We start from the raw sequence: 13,137 nt of genomic DNA on the forward strand, positions 1-13,137 counted from the left end.
TTATTTCTTTTATAAAGTATAATATTTAATGTTAATAAATAAAAAAATATAAAATTAAATATAATAAATCAAAACAATTATTAAGATAATTTTTTTTTCTTTTTATTGTTTTTTGAGTTTTTTATATGTTGTAGTCATCTCTCACTTTTACCTAATTTCTTTTGTTACCAAAGAAAAACAAAGTTAAACAGAAACTCATTATTTTTGTTCTCATTCTTTATATATTTTCTTCCATTTTTTAAAGAAAAAAACTTGTGTCACTTGACATTGAAATACTTGTTTAATATTTAACACTATTTTTTATCTCATGACATTTTGTATATTAGTTTTTATGAATATAGAAGAGTAAATAATGTAATATGTGATTTTTTATAAACAATTTTTAAGTGGACTTGATTATCATAATTTTTTGTTGTCTCTTAATTTTTTATTAGATTATGATAAATTATTTGTTAGTCTTAAACTTATTTTTTAAATAGGTATATTGATGAAAAACAAAAGAATAAATCTATTTTTTAAAATTGATAAAAGAGAAGTGAAGCTCAAAATAGGACAATATAGTTGGTCACCGCATAACAATGAAATAAAATGTTTGTGATAACTTTTGTATCGATATGTGCACATTAGTAAAATAGAAAATGAATACTTGTAGATGATATGATTATTTATATTGAAAAAAAAAGGTGAAAAATTTAGTTATGATTGAATAATTTGATAAGTTCAAGAATATGAAAAAATAATAGATAATTCTTCGTATATGTGTAGTTTCTTTTATAGTTATAACTATACTAAATTATCTATTTATTTTTTTATTGAATTAGTAATAATAATGTTAAATATATAAATTTTAAGTATATTATTTTAGCTCCCCCAATAATTTTGGTCAAGATCCGCCACTGTATATATATATATATATATATATATATGTATGTATATATATTTTCTTTAAATTTGAAAGTTAATATTAAATATTTTAAATTTTATATCAAATTAGCATACTTAGAATAGAAAATTATGACAATATCTATTTTTAAATTTAAAAAGGCATATTTAGACAGAATTGCACGTTTAAAACTTACATCGTATAAGATTTGTTTATAAGTTATTATGAAGATGGTTTCATAAAATAAAAATGGATGATAATGATTTCATTCACGAGATGGACAGTGGACATGGCATAGTTGGCTGAGGAGCAGTTAATAAATGCAAATAACAAACTCTTATAAGTTTATTGCTTTCTTCTCTTCACATGCAGTGAACTGAAATCTCTGATTCTTTCCAGAATCTCATTTTTCGGTTACTCAACGTGCGTTCACATAAATGCGCCATGCAAGTGGTTGTGAACGGTATTCTGTATTTATAATCACACTCCCATGCTTCCAAAACAAATTCTTGGAAACAAAACAAATCCTCCTTTTGCTTTTTGAAGTTTTAATTGTTTTGAGAAAAGAACTTCCACTGCAGTTGTTAAAACAAGAAAGTAGAAAAAATGTCAAAATTTCCCTTCCTCTATTTCCACCAGTCCAGGGAAAGGATTTTGATATTAGTTCTTTTTGACATCGTACGTCCACAACCGAAATATAATCGGGCGCGATAAAAAAGGTAAGTTTTTTACTTCGGTTTTCTTCAAAACCGAAGCATAAAAATATTAAAAAAGAAAGGACAAAAATTAAAAAATAAATCGAAAGACTTTGATTCTAAGACTCGATTAAAGTTTAATTTTTTTTAACTTTAAAAATAATTCAAATTTAATTACACGTTGAGAGGAAGAAGAGTTTCAATTCTCAAAACAATCGAAACCTATTTCCTTTTATACTTCGATTTCATGAACAATTGAAGCATAATCCTTTAAATTTAAAAAAGAAATATTTAGAACTTGAAGAGGAAAATAAGTTTCGGTTTTTGTTATAACCAGAGCCTAATCTACTATTTATACTGTCTAGTATATAGACGTTTATTTTAAAATATTTATTTTTGTTTTTTTTATCTGCCTACATAACAACTGGACAAAAAGTAAACAATGAGAACCAATTGACAGAATCCATATACAATAATATATATATATATATATATATATATATATATATATATATGACAATTTTTTAATCAAAACACTTTAAATAATGTACAAACATATATTTCACATCCTAATTACACATTATTTTGCAGAAGCCTTCTTTTCACACCATATTGACTTATCGTGCATTGGTGTGAGATTATTAAATCTTTTCACAAAAGAACAATAACTTAAATTAATTAGTATATAAAAAGACAAAGTTGTATAATATTTGATTCAATTAACTTATTATTGTTTCTCAATCACTTGTAAAACGAGCATGAAAAATGGTTGTTATCCATTGCATAACATAGTTACCACACTCATATGAGCCAATTTGTTTATGATACTACAATATATCAACATAATTATAAATAATTGAGGAAGAAAATGAATCAGACAATTATATAGAGACCAAAATAGTAAACCTAGAGGCACAACCATGGAAGCTTTTTAATTGTAATAATTTATCTCCCTAACAACATGTTATGTCCAATAAATGAACTATGAAAAAAGAAATGTTTTTGCACTAGTGTTCACTCAAACTTGAATGTGAAGTTATTTTCCTGTTATGAAAATTTAATTATGTTCTAACTTAATTTTATATTTGACTATTTTTAGTTAAATTCATATTAATTTTTTATTAAGTTTTTAAAAATTTTATACTTTTTCTTGTTTAATTTTTCTATTAATTAACGCGTGATTATTATTTTGTTCCACCATCTTGTTTATTTTTCTTCGCACGTTAGAAAAATAAAGTTTTGTAGTTAATATAAAATGAAGTGATTAATATAGAATAACAGTTGACTTTTAATGATTTCATTAGAAAGGTGTGGATAAAGTCACCATGCTTCATGATGACTTTTACGTCATATCACCTACAATGAGCAATGGACAATCCTAGTCACGATCATTGATATAAGTGATGGATCCTTGATGAAGCGATGACGATGGTCTATTAGTCAATGTAGGCAATAATGCAAAAGTCATCGAAGAGAATGACAACTCCATTATCCAACACGTTTTCGGTAAAAATGATAAACATATTTATTATTTTACATTAACTACTATATCATGTTATATTAACCATAAAATTTTATATTTCTTCACATGAAAACAAGTACACGATAAGATAACTACCACGTCTCTTCGTTAAAAGTAAGATTAAATGGTAACTTGAAAAAATATAAAAGTTTTAAGTACTCAATAAATATTAAAAAAAAAATATAGGCTTAATTGAAGATATTTAAATTCACAATGAACTTAAAACTCAATTAAGTTTGATAAAAAAGTTACAGTTAAATAATGAAAAATATAACTTTGAAGATAACATTAGTGCAAATATCGCATTTAACTACAAAATGTCATTTTTGAAATTTCTAGCAAGGTATGGGCTACAATTCAGATAAAATCGTAAACTATTCATAACTTATACATTGACTAAAGTATAGCCTACGTTCTCTAAAGGAACCATTGCCTGTACTCAAAGTATAGAAAATGGTTCCTTTATATAACCTTATCCTATATACCTTGAATAGGGTTAGTTTGTGAAATTTTTACTTGTATGTTAATGGTCTTGTTCCATTCCACCACTGCAAATATCGCTATTCTTCTCCTCCACCGTTGCAAACTCGACTTTTCCTCTATAAGGTCCCTCTTTGAGGTTTGTTTCTCTCTTTCCTTTAGTTTTTTTTTTTTCTGTTTCATTAAGGTTCCTTCATAACTTTAATGTTGTGACATGTTTTGGTGTTACCATGTGTTGTAGTACCACCATTGTCATCGTGACACGTTTTTGCAACTTCCAAAACGCATTAAGCACTCCAATTGTTGTAGTCCTCCCATTGATGCATTTCTAAGTTTTTGAGTCTATGTTAAGTGCACTTCAAAGTTCCTCTCATGGCTATTGGCTTTAAAATATTTATTTGATTTTTTATTTTTATTATTTGAAATATTTATGTTCTTAAGATCTTGCAAATATATTTTTTGTATGTTTAATGTGTTGAATTATTTATTTTTAAAATTTGGTTGATTATATGCTTAAATTTAGTTTTTTTTTTGAAATCGTTGTTGCATTGAGTGAGTCATAGTTTTCGATTTGAGATTTAATACAAAAATTATGTATTATCTCTTAGTTTTTTTGAAAAATGACTATTTTTTTTTTCCAAATTAATATAAGAGAATGTAATACTAATAATTTAGGTGTTGAATCTTGAATTATCTTGTTGGAAAATTTAAGAAATTAATCACTTTTTAATAGTTTATCAATGCATATACATTTCGATGTACATATCTTAAATTTTATGAATATTTGCTAACTGTATTTTGTATTGATCTTGATATGCATATTTGATTGTGGTTGATAACCACTTTCATTTCATGTAACCTTAAGACTAATGCAAAATGCTGGAAAAAGTTTTGTAAAATTTAAGAAATGTTGTTGAAAAATGATATCTACCAATGAACTAAAAACAAGTGAATCTTCTTGATTGGGATAAGATCATACCTTGAATACAAAACTGGGGTGATCATTCATTTAGATAATATTGAAATTGTATGTTCACACAATTTCAATACATATATGTATGAATTGAGATTGGATTAATTCATCACGCATTAGTGTTGAGTATGAGAGAGAAGTAGAAGAATTTATACAATTTGTGCAACATAATGAGGGTAGAAGTGGGGATGAAGTTTAGATGTCCTTATGTCAATTGTTTAAATGGGAGAAGGTTGTATTCAAATGAAAATAGGGAACACCTTCTTTGTGATGGTTTTCTTTAAAGTTATATAACTTGGACACGACATAATGAATTAATAGATTTCCTAATTGTCTCATGAACTGAAAATGTTTTTTATTCCTCCATGGTATAGTGGTTGGAGGAAGACCGATTAGAAGATATGATTCACGATGTTGGTGTAGAAGCTTTTGCCTAGAGGTGGCAAAATGGGCAAGCCCGATAGCCCAACCCATCAGGAAAAAAATGGGTCGGGTTAGGATATTAAGCCCGTCAATCCATATCAACCCGACCCGTTTAACCCGTCAGTCCATTGGATTGAGAAATGGGTTCGCCACAGGTTGACCCGTAACCTGTCCTAGCATGGGAAAGTGAGGTTTAACATTAGTAAAAATGGCTAGCCCTTGCAGCCTGTATCATTTTTATTTTTTTGGTTTTAGTGTTTTCTTTTGTCTCACTCACACACATCAGAGCAAAGAGTTAGAGAGACGAAACCCCCTAGAGATGAAACCCAATATAGACGAAACTCAAGGAGCAGACAAAATCCACGGCATTGGTGGCTTTGCTTTGGGCGACAAAAACCATGTTCGTTTTGGACGATGAAACCGTGTTTGTTCTGGAAGACGAAACCCCCGCGACTTTTCTCTATTTTTTGCATCAACTATGAATGTTTAGAAGTGTTTGGTAATTTGGTTTGATTGGAACTTTCAATTTAATCATTGTATTAGAAGGGATACTTGTTATAGTTTCCAGTTTCCATTTCTTGATTTAGTTTCCCGCTTTTGTAATTTTCGTCTCTATGTGGTTTCAACTCTAATTCATCATTGCAGATTGTTTTTATCATTTTTTTATTCTTAGGATGGGTTCTATCAAGAAATTGTTTTGTTTCATTTTTCAACAATTTTTTATTGCAAGGTATAATATATAGGAACCCAAATGTTAGTTTCATTCTTTAGTGAAAACACACAATTTTTTCTTTAAAAAAAGAGACGGTCTAGATAGGCTGGCCCATTAGCCCGTTAGTCCATCCAAGGATGGGTCAGGGTCCATTTTCTGACTCGTGTTGTGTTAACGGGCTGGCCCATCCTTGCTCGTTTTTAATAGGCAAAAAAGGGTCGGGTTGGCCTATTTTGTCACTCTTACTTTTGCCTAAGCACATGTGTACGAGACAATGTTACTAATGTAGATACTTTATTGTATGTCGGTTTAACTAAGTGCATACGATTGTTAATGCTGTTAAGGATGATGAATTTGAAGCAAATTTGATGATGTTGTTGCTGACGCGATCTAATTAATAGTACTTATCTATAACAATTTCAGTATTATTAAGAAAGTAGTCAACAAAATAGAAAGGGTAAAGTCAACCTTAAGTCGTCTCCCAACGAACACAAAATTGATTCTTGATAAATTAGTTCTTATAGAAACTATACAAAAGGGGTTAGTAAAATAATAAAAGTAATAAGAGAAATAAAATTGGTGACAGATAAAAAAAATATAAAAACAATGATAAAGAAAATAGATTGATTCAACTACATTCTTCATTGCTTATCTAAGGATTTTCGTTTAATTAATTAGTCTTAGATTTCAAATTAATCAATGTAAATTCTTAATTAATTTGTCAGCATTCTCACTATTAACCAAAGTACATTCTCAATTAAAAGTAAGAAATGTGTAGATTAACTAAAGTACATTCTTGATTAATTAAAGTACATTCTTGATTAATTAAAGTACATTCTCAGTTAAAATTAAAAACCGTTGAACTCATATGATTGATATGTTATGTACATTTAACACTGAGCTAACTTGCTACAATGTAAAAATAATAACTTTTAGAAAGAAAAATATAAGTCATAACAATATCAAAATAACAAACCAATTATTGCATTCTAACATTAGAATCCATAATGAAATTATAGTGGAACCAACCTGAAAAGCTTAGCTCGCCATGGAATCAAAATAAAATATAAATAGAAGAAGAATGAAGAGAGAGAACGAAATTAGGTCCTCCTAACTGGTTCCTAAACTTCGAAGATCTGAACTTGTCTTTCTTTATATAGGACTTGATTAGGCTTGAATCTGGCTTTTCTTGAAATCTCTCAAATATCTTTAAAATAATCATAAGTATCATTTGTAACATCCTAGCCGGAAATTACTATTTAAAAATAAATAAGAAATAAGATTTATAAAACATCACATTTATTCTCGCAATTTCCAAAAAAACGCGGGAAAATTAAAAGTTCAACATCGCTTCCGTAGTAATTAAAATCGTACTATTCAGTTATTACAAAACCAAACCATAAAAAATACAGAAGAAAATCATAATAAAACTGAGTAAATAATCCCGTCGTGATCCCCACTCTGTCTCTACGTATCCGCCTGCTCACTTGCATTAACATCTGCTCCCATGTAACAAGTTACATGATCATCGCCACACACACACAGAGATAGGGTGAGCTCATTTAAATTAAACCAAACACATAAAATATTAAATACAACATCGCAACCTTAAAACCCCGAGTTAGTATTCTTCTCCCTTGTTCCTTACTTCTCCACTTCCAATACTTTCATTAGACGTCTATCATTTCTATACCCTTTAGGTGAGAACGATGATTGATCTTTGCTGCATGAGTGTCTACTCGCCCCTCCGACTACAGGCCACCACCTGATAGTCCACACGTGGGAATAACCTTGTCACAGCATCTCATCGTGACACCAAGTGGAGCTCCCCGAAACAAACATAAATTTTGTAGTTGTTCTAGACTACCAAAACTCTATCAGAATACTCTGAATAGGGCAATCACCTGAACCTCGCGGTACGAGCCACAACTCGCACACTCCACTGGACTTCCTAAACCACTAGGCTACAACCTAGAGTGGTCATGTGTTACTCCAATACGGGTTACACTCGTAACTGGACCCCCAGCCAAAGCCTCGCATCATGAAGATCATCTAAAGCTGTGTAGAAACCTTTCCTCACGCACCATCACTGAACCAAAACCACTTGGCGCGCATCTCACGTCGCCAAGTACACACTAGGTTCAGACCGCCTGGCGGGCATCAAACACTGCCAGGCGCCAGGCACCTGCAGCATCATCACTGCACCGTCAATGCCTGGCAGACTATGCCCTGCCGCTAGGTGCCACTCGTCGCCACCGCCTAGCGCACCCGTTTCACGCCGCCAGGCGCCAATCTCCTTCCAGCCCCTCTGTTGTTCCATTCCGCCTGGCGAAACCCTCCCTACCGCCAGGCGCCACGCGTCAACAATGGCCACTACCACTGATTTGTGTTCCGTCCGCCTGGCGGCTTGCTCGCGCCGCCAGGCGCCATACCAGTAACGCAGTGCTATTGGTTTCTTGGCACTTAAACAGATCCCCAAGGGATCCCAATCATACAACACAACAATTTACAACACAGCCTGGTTTTCCAGTCATACAACTATAATAAGATTACACCACACCCATTGAAACATGCCATCAAATCAAGTATTGTCATGCACCCATACTCTCCTTCACTTACCCCTTTAAACATGCCACATACTTTCCACATACACCCCGTCTTAGGTTCATACAGTCTGATATTTTTATAAACTCATGACACCACACTTTTGTCAATATTGCATATGTACCTCAATAAAAATTCACAAGTACAAAATCACGACTAGGGTAAAGTTTCACCATCCATACCATATCTCACATAATTATCTCACTCGTACCCAATTAACATACATTATGAATTTAACTTGCCACATGCACCCAATTATGCTTCATTAGAAGTTACTTGAACTAATCAAAGGCTTATTCATGTATTTTACAAACTCCAAAATCAGTAATATTAAGTAATGTATATCTCTATCTACTGACCTCCAAATCCAATCTCCACCGTTCAAAGTGAAGAACCACATGTCATGGACCACCTGCCAAAATTTCACCTATATCAGACGGTTAACGAACCGGGAAATGCAGTTTTATGAAAACTGCACGAACTAGAAAAATTGGTGGCGCCTAGCGCCCAGAATCAGATGACTGGCGCCCGACGGCACTAAAATACCGTCTGGCGGTTACTACTACGCGAAAAGTACTAAAAATAGCGTTTTTCGTGAATCAACACACCACGCACCTCTAGTGTGGTGCCTAGCGGCCAATATGGTGCCGCCAGGCGGTTCCTACAGTTCTAGGAACCCAGAATTTTCCTCAACACCTACAAACCTTATTCCAACCCCTACAATTCTAATTTCACTCGATTTACGATCCAATAGGCTGCCTTCACATCTTACCTTCTCCTCATTTGCGTATTACATGCCCCATGCCCTCAATTACCACACTTCTACAAGATTTGATACCTCGTTCTTGGCAACCAAATTGTTCAAATAAATATCAAATTCCATTTCTTTATTATTATCCCTCAGAATACAAATCAACATATGTAATGCGTATTATCTCATCTTCTCATTCCCGTATAACCTCCCATACCCCAACAACCTAAGGTTCATGTAATTTTCGCAACTACACAGTTATAATATCCAATTCATCATGCAATTATTCACACACCGTAGAATTTCAATTCCAACATCATCACGCCACGAAACCATCAAAAATCAGTGTAAAACTGGCAATCCAGCGCACACCGCCTGGCAGGTCTCCTTCGGCCGCCCGGCGGTTCATAAAAAGAACCCAGAAACTGACGCAAACGCATGTGCCGCCTGGCAGCAGTCCTTGTGCCGCCAGGCGGTTTCTGGAAAAATCCAGAAAATGCGAACAAAACAAGGACTCACAATATTTCATGTCAAACATGACTCAGAACACATCATCATACTATATATAGATAAAACACGCAACAATCATAATTTAAAACAACGAAGCAACTCCCCTAACCTGGATTTCCTTCACCTAGCCGTGACTCTTGCAAGCTCTCCCTTTACACCAATGCCCTCCTTTGCCTTTCCCTCAACTCAACCCCCCAAAACCTCACTCAAAACTCACCAAAACTCTCAAATTCGTGCTCTCTTTCTGATATGATTTCAGCCTTGCTAAAACTTTTCCTAATACCCTAATTTTGCCTTTTAAATGGTGATTTAAAGTTAGGTCAATAATGAGAAACGAAAATGCAACTTAATTGGTGATTAAGTGCCATTCATTGTCCCATTATGGCTATTTTTTAGCCACCCTTGGCTGCCATGTCTATTAGGGTCTTCCTTTAACCTTTCAAATTCTAAGCCAAGGCTAAAAAAAAAATAGCCAAAAAAGGTTCGAACCCACCACCTTGCTAATGCCAAAACAATGCTAAACCACTAAGCCAATTCTTATTTCTTGTTAATTAATAAAATTCAAGTATTATATTATGTCGCATCACGACTAACACATATATTTAAAATAATAAAAAATAAATACACATTATTGGCATACCTAGGACTCAAACCTAAGTCCTCTCACACAAACTAAGTACTCTTAACCATTTGAGCTAACACTTTTCCACATCTTTAAGGTTTACAATTAATGCCATAAATGCTTCTCTTACTAGCATTTATTAAATAATTATTTATTTAATTATTTAAATTTTGTGGGTCTTACATCATTTATCTTTATAGTGGTTATGAATATCTAAAAATATTTGAAGAAATATAGTCATTCTTAAAACTATTTGACAAATATAGTTGGTTGATAATTTCATATATAATTAAATAAATTAATTACTTAAAGATATTTGATAAATTATCACCAACTAATATTTGCATTAATTTTCCAAATCAACCATTTCCCATCTCTGCCAATTATCTTCTAAATAATCCAACGTCTTCAAGATATATTTGTTTGTTGTGGAGATCTAGAAAGATTTAAGAAGATCTTGCCATATTTGAAAAGTTTTGGTAGTTATTATCTTTTGATATTTTATGATATAATTAAATAAGATAATTATTTAAAAATATCCAAAGATATATTTTTTCGAATTTATCTTTTATCATAAATATTTATGAATTATCAAAGCCCATTTTGTGGAAAAAGATAGAGAAAACCGCAAGGTCTAATTTTTGTTGCCCATTCCCACTTCTTGGCTTAGTCAAACTTCTTCACTTTTGCAAGCTTTTCTTGCCTTTTTCATGCAATGTTTGACTTAGATTTTAGTGATTTTAATCATTTTCTATTCTTGGATTTATCTTAAAGGTGTCATGAAGCTTTAATCAATTTATTTCCACACCTCCATGGGCTTAACTTAGCTGTAGCTGCACTAACATATCTCAAAATCCAAAAAAACATTTATGCAACTAAAAAACTATCTTTCACATGTTTTTTTATCTCATGCTCAATAAACCCAATTAAAAAAATCCAAATAAATCAATCTTTTAAGAACAAAATTCAATTAAAATTCCATAACATAAATATGAACTCATCAGCGACTAATGGCTGAACCATAAAAATTTCACATAATTTCTCATTTTGTTGAATGAAATGCTTTTGGATGGAAATACACTACCTACTCATAGTTACGAGACTAATAAAATTAATTGACCAATGGGAATGAAGTATAAAAGGATATATGCATTCTTAATGATTACATATTATATTAGAAAGAATTTGAAGGGTTGAAAAAATGTTTGGAGTGTGGGTTATCATGGTACAAGTAGAAAGACAATAGTGAAGATAGTCGAGAGATAGGAAAGAATGACATGCAATGATAGAAATAAGATAGAAATAATAGTAAAGAAAAATAGGTCGATTCCACTACTTTTTCAAAATAGGATTCATCATTGGTTTCCTAAAGATTATTGTTATTGATTTCTTGTTTAAGACTTCAAATTAATCAATGTAACTTCTCAATTAATTTGTTGGCATCCTTACTTTCAACCAAAGTAACTTCTCAATCAAAATCAAGAACTTCGTAGATTAATCTTAGTAAATTTAACCAAAGTAACTTCTCAATTAAATATTACTAATCATAATCATGTCCATTTTTTACCTCTTATATCTAGTAAAAAGCTAATTAACCAAAGTAACTTCTTGATTAATTATAATCTAAGTTTTCACCTTTAATCAAAGTAACTTCTCAATTATTAGCAAAAACTCATTCAATTATATGAAAGTTTCTAAAATTAATCAAAGTAACTTCTCAATTAAAATTTAAAAACCATTGGACTCATACAATTGTTATGTTATGTAGATTTGATACCGTGCTCACTTGCTACAATGTAAAAATCATTACTTTTACTAAATTAAGAACCAAAAGACATAGATGAAAATAAATCTCAACAAGAATCAAAAGAACAAACAAATTAATTGATCTAACCTCAGAATCCAATTAAGAAATTACAATGGAATCAACCCAAGAAGTTTAGAACTCCATGAATGCAAAATAAAAATAGAAGAAATACAAGAAGAATAGAGAGAGAAAGGAAACGAAATTAGGGCCCCTCTTAAGGGTTCCTAAACTCCGAAGTCCCGAGCTTGTCCTTTCTGCTTCTGCCTTGGTCTCTTTATATAGGAATTGGACTAGGCTTTTCTGTTGCTAAAATCTCTCAAATATCTTTTAAAATAAAGACAAAGATAAATATTTAAAAATATTTGGAGAGATATAGACTATTTGACAAATATAATTGGTTGATAATATCAATATCTAATATAATTAAATAAATTAATTAATTAAAGATATATGATAAATTATCACCCATTAGTATTTGTATTAATTTTCCAAATCAACCCTTTGCAATCTCCTTAAATTATCTTCTAAATAATCCAATATCTTCAAGATATATTTGTTTGTTGTGGAACTAAAAAGATTCAAGAAGATCTTGTCATATTTAAAAAGATTTGGTAGTTATTATCTTTTAATATTTTATGATATAATTAAATAAGATAATTATTTAAAAATATCAAATAAAATATCTAAAGTTATATTTTCCCAAATTATCTTCTATCATAAAGATAAAGAAAACCGCAAGGTCCAATTTTTCTTTTCTCTCTTCTTAGTTTAGCCAAACTTCTTCACTTTTTCAAGCTTTTCTTGACGTCTTCATGCAATGCTTGACTTGGATTTTTGTGCTTTTTATAATTTCTTATTCTTGGATTTATCTTTAAGGTGTCACGAAGCTTTAATCAATTTATTTCCACACCTCCATGAGCTCAACTTAGTTGCAACTACACTAACACACCTCAAAATACCCAAAAAACATTTATGCAACTAAAAAGCTATTTTTAAAATGTTTTTGTATCTCATGCTCAATAAACCCAATAATAGGAAATCCCAATTAAATCAATCTTTAAGCACACAAATTCAATTAAATACCCAGAATTAAACATTAAATGAGAATAAAAATACGCACTCATCACTGGTGTCCCAGCTTGGACCGATTTGGAC

Source organism: Vigna unguiculata, chromosome 2 (assembly GCF_037176805.1).
Source record: "Vigna unguiculata cultivar grain cowpea cultivar isolate G323 ecotype 2 chromosome 2, ASM3717680v1, whole genome shotgun sequence".
Classification (NCBI taxonomy): domain Eukaryota; kingdom Viridiplantae; phylum Streptophyta; class Magnoliopsida; order Fabales; family Fabaceae; genus Vigna; species Vigna unguiculata.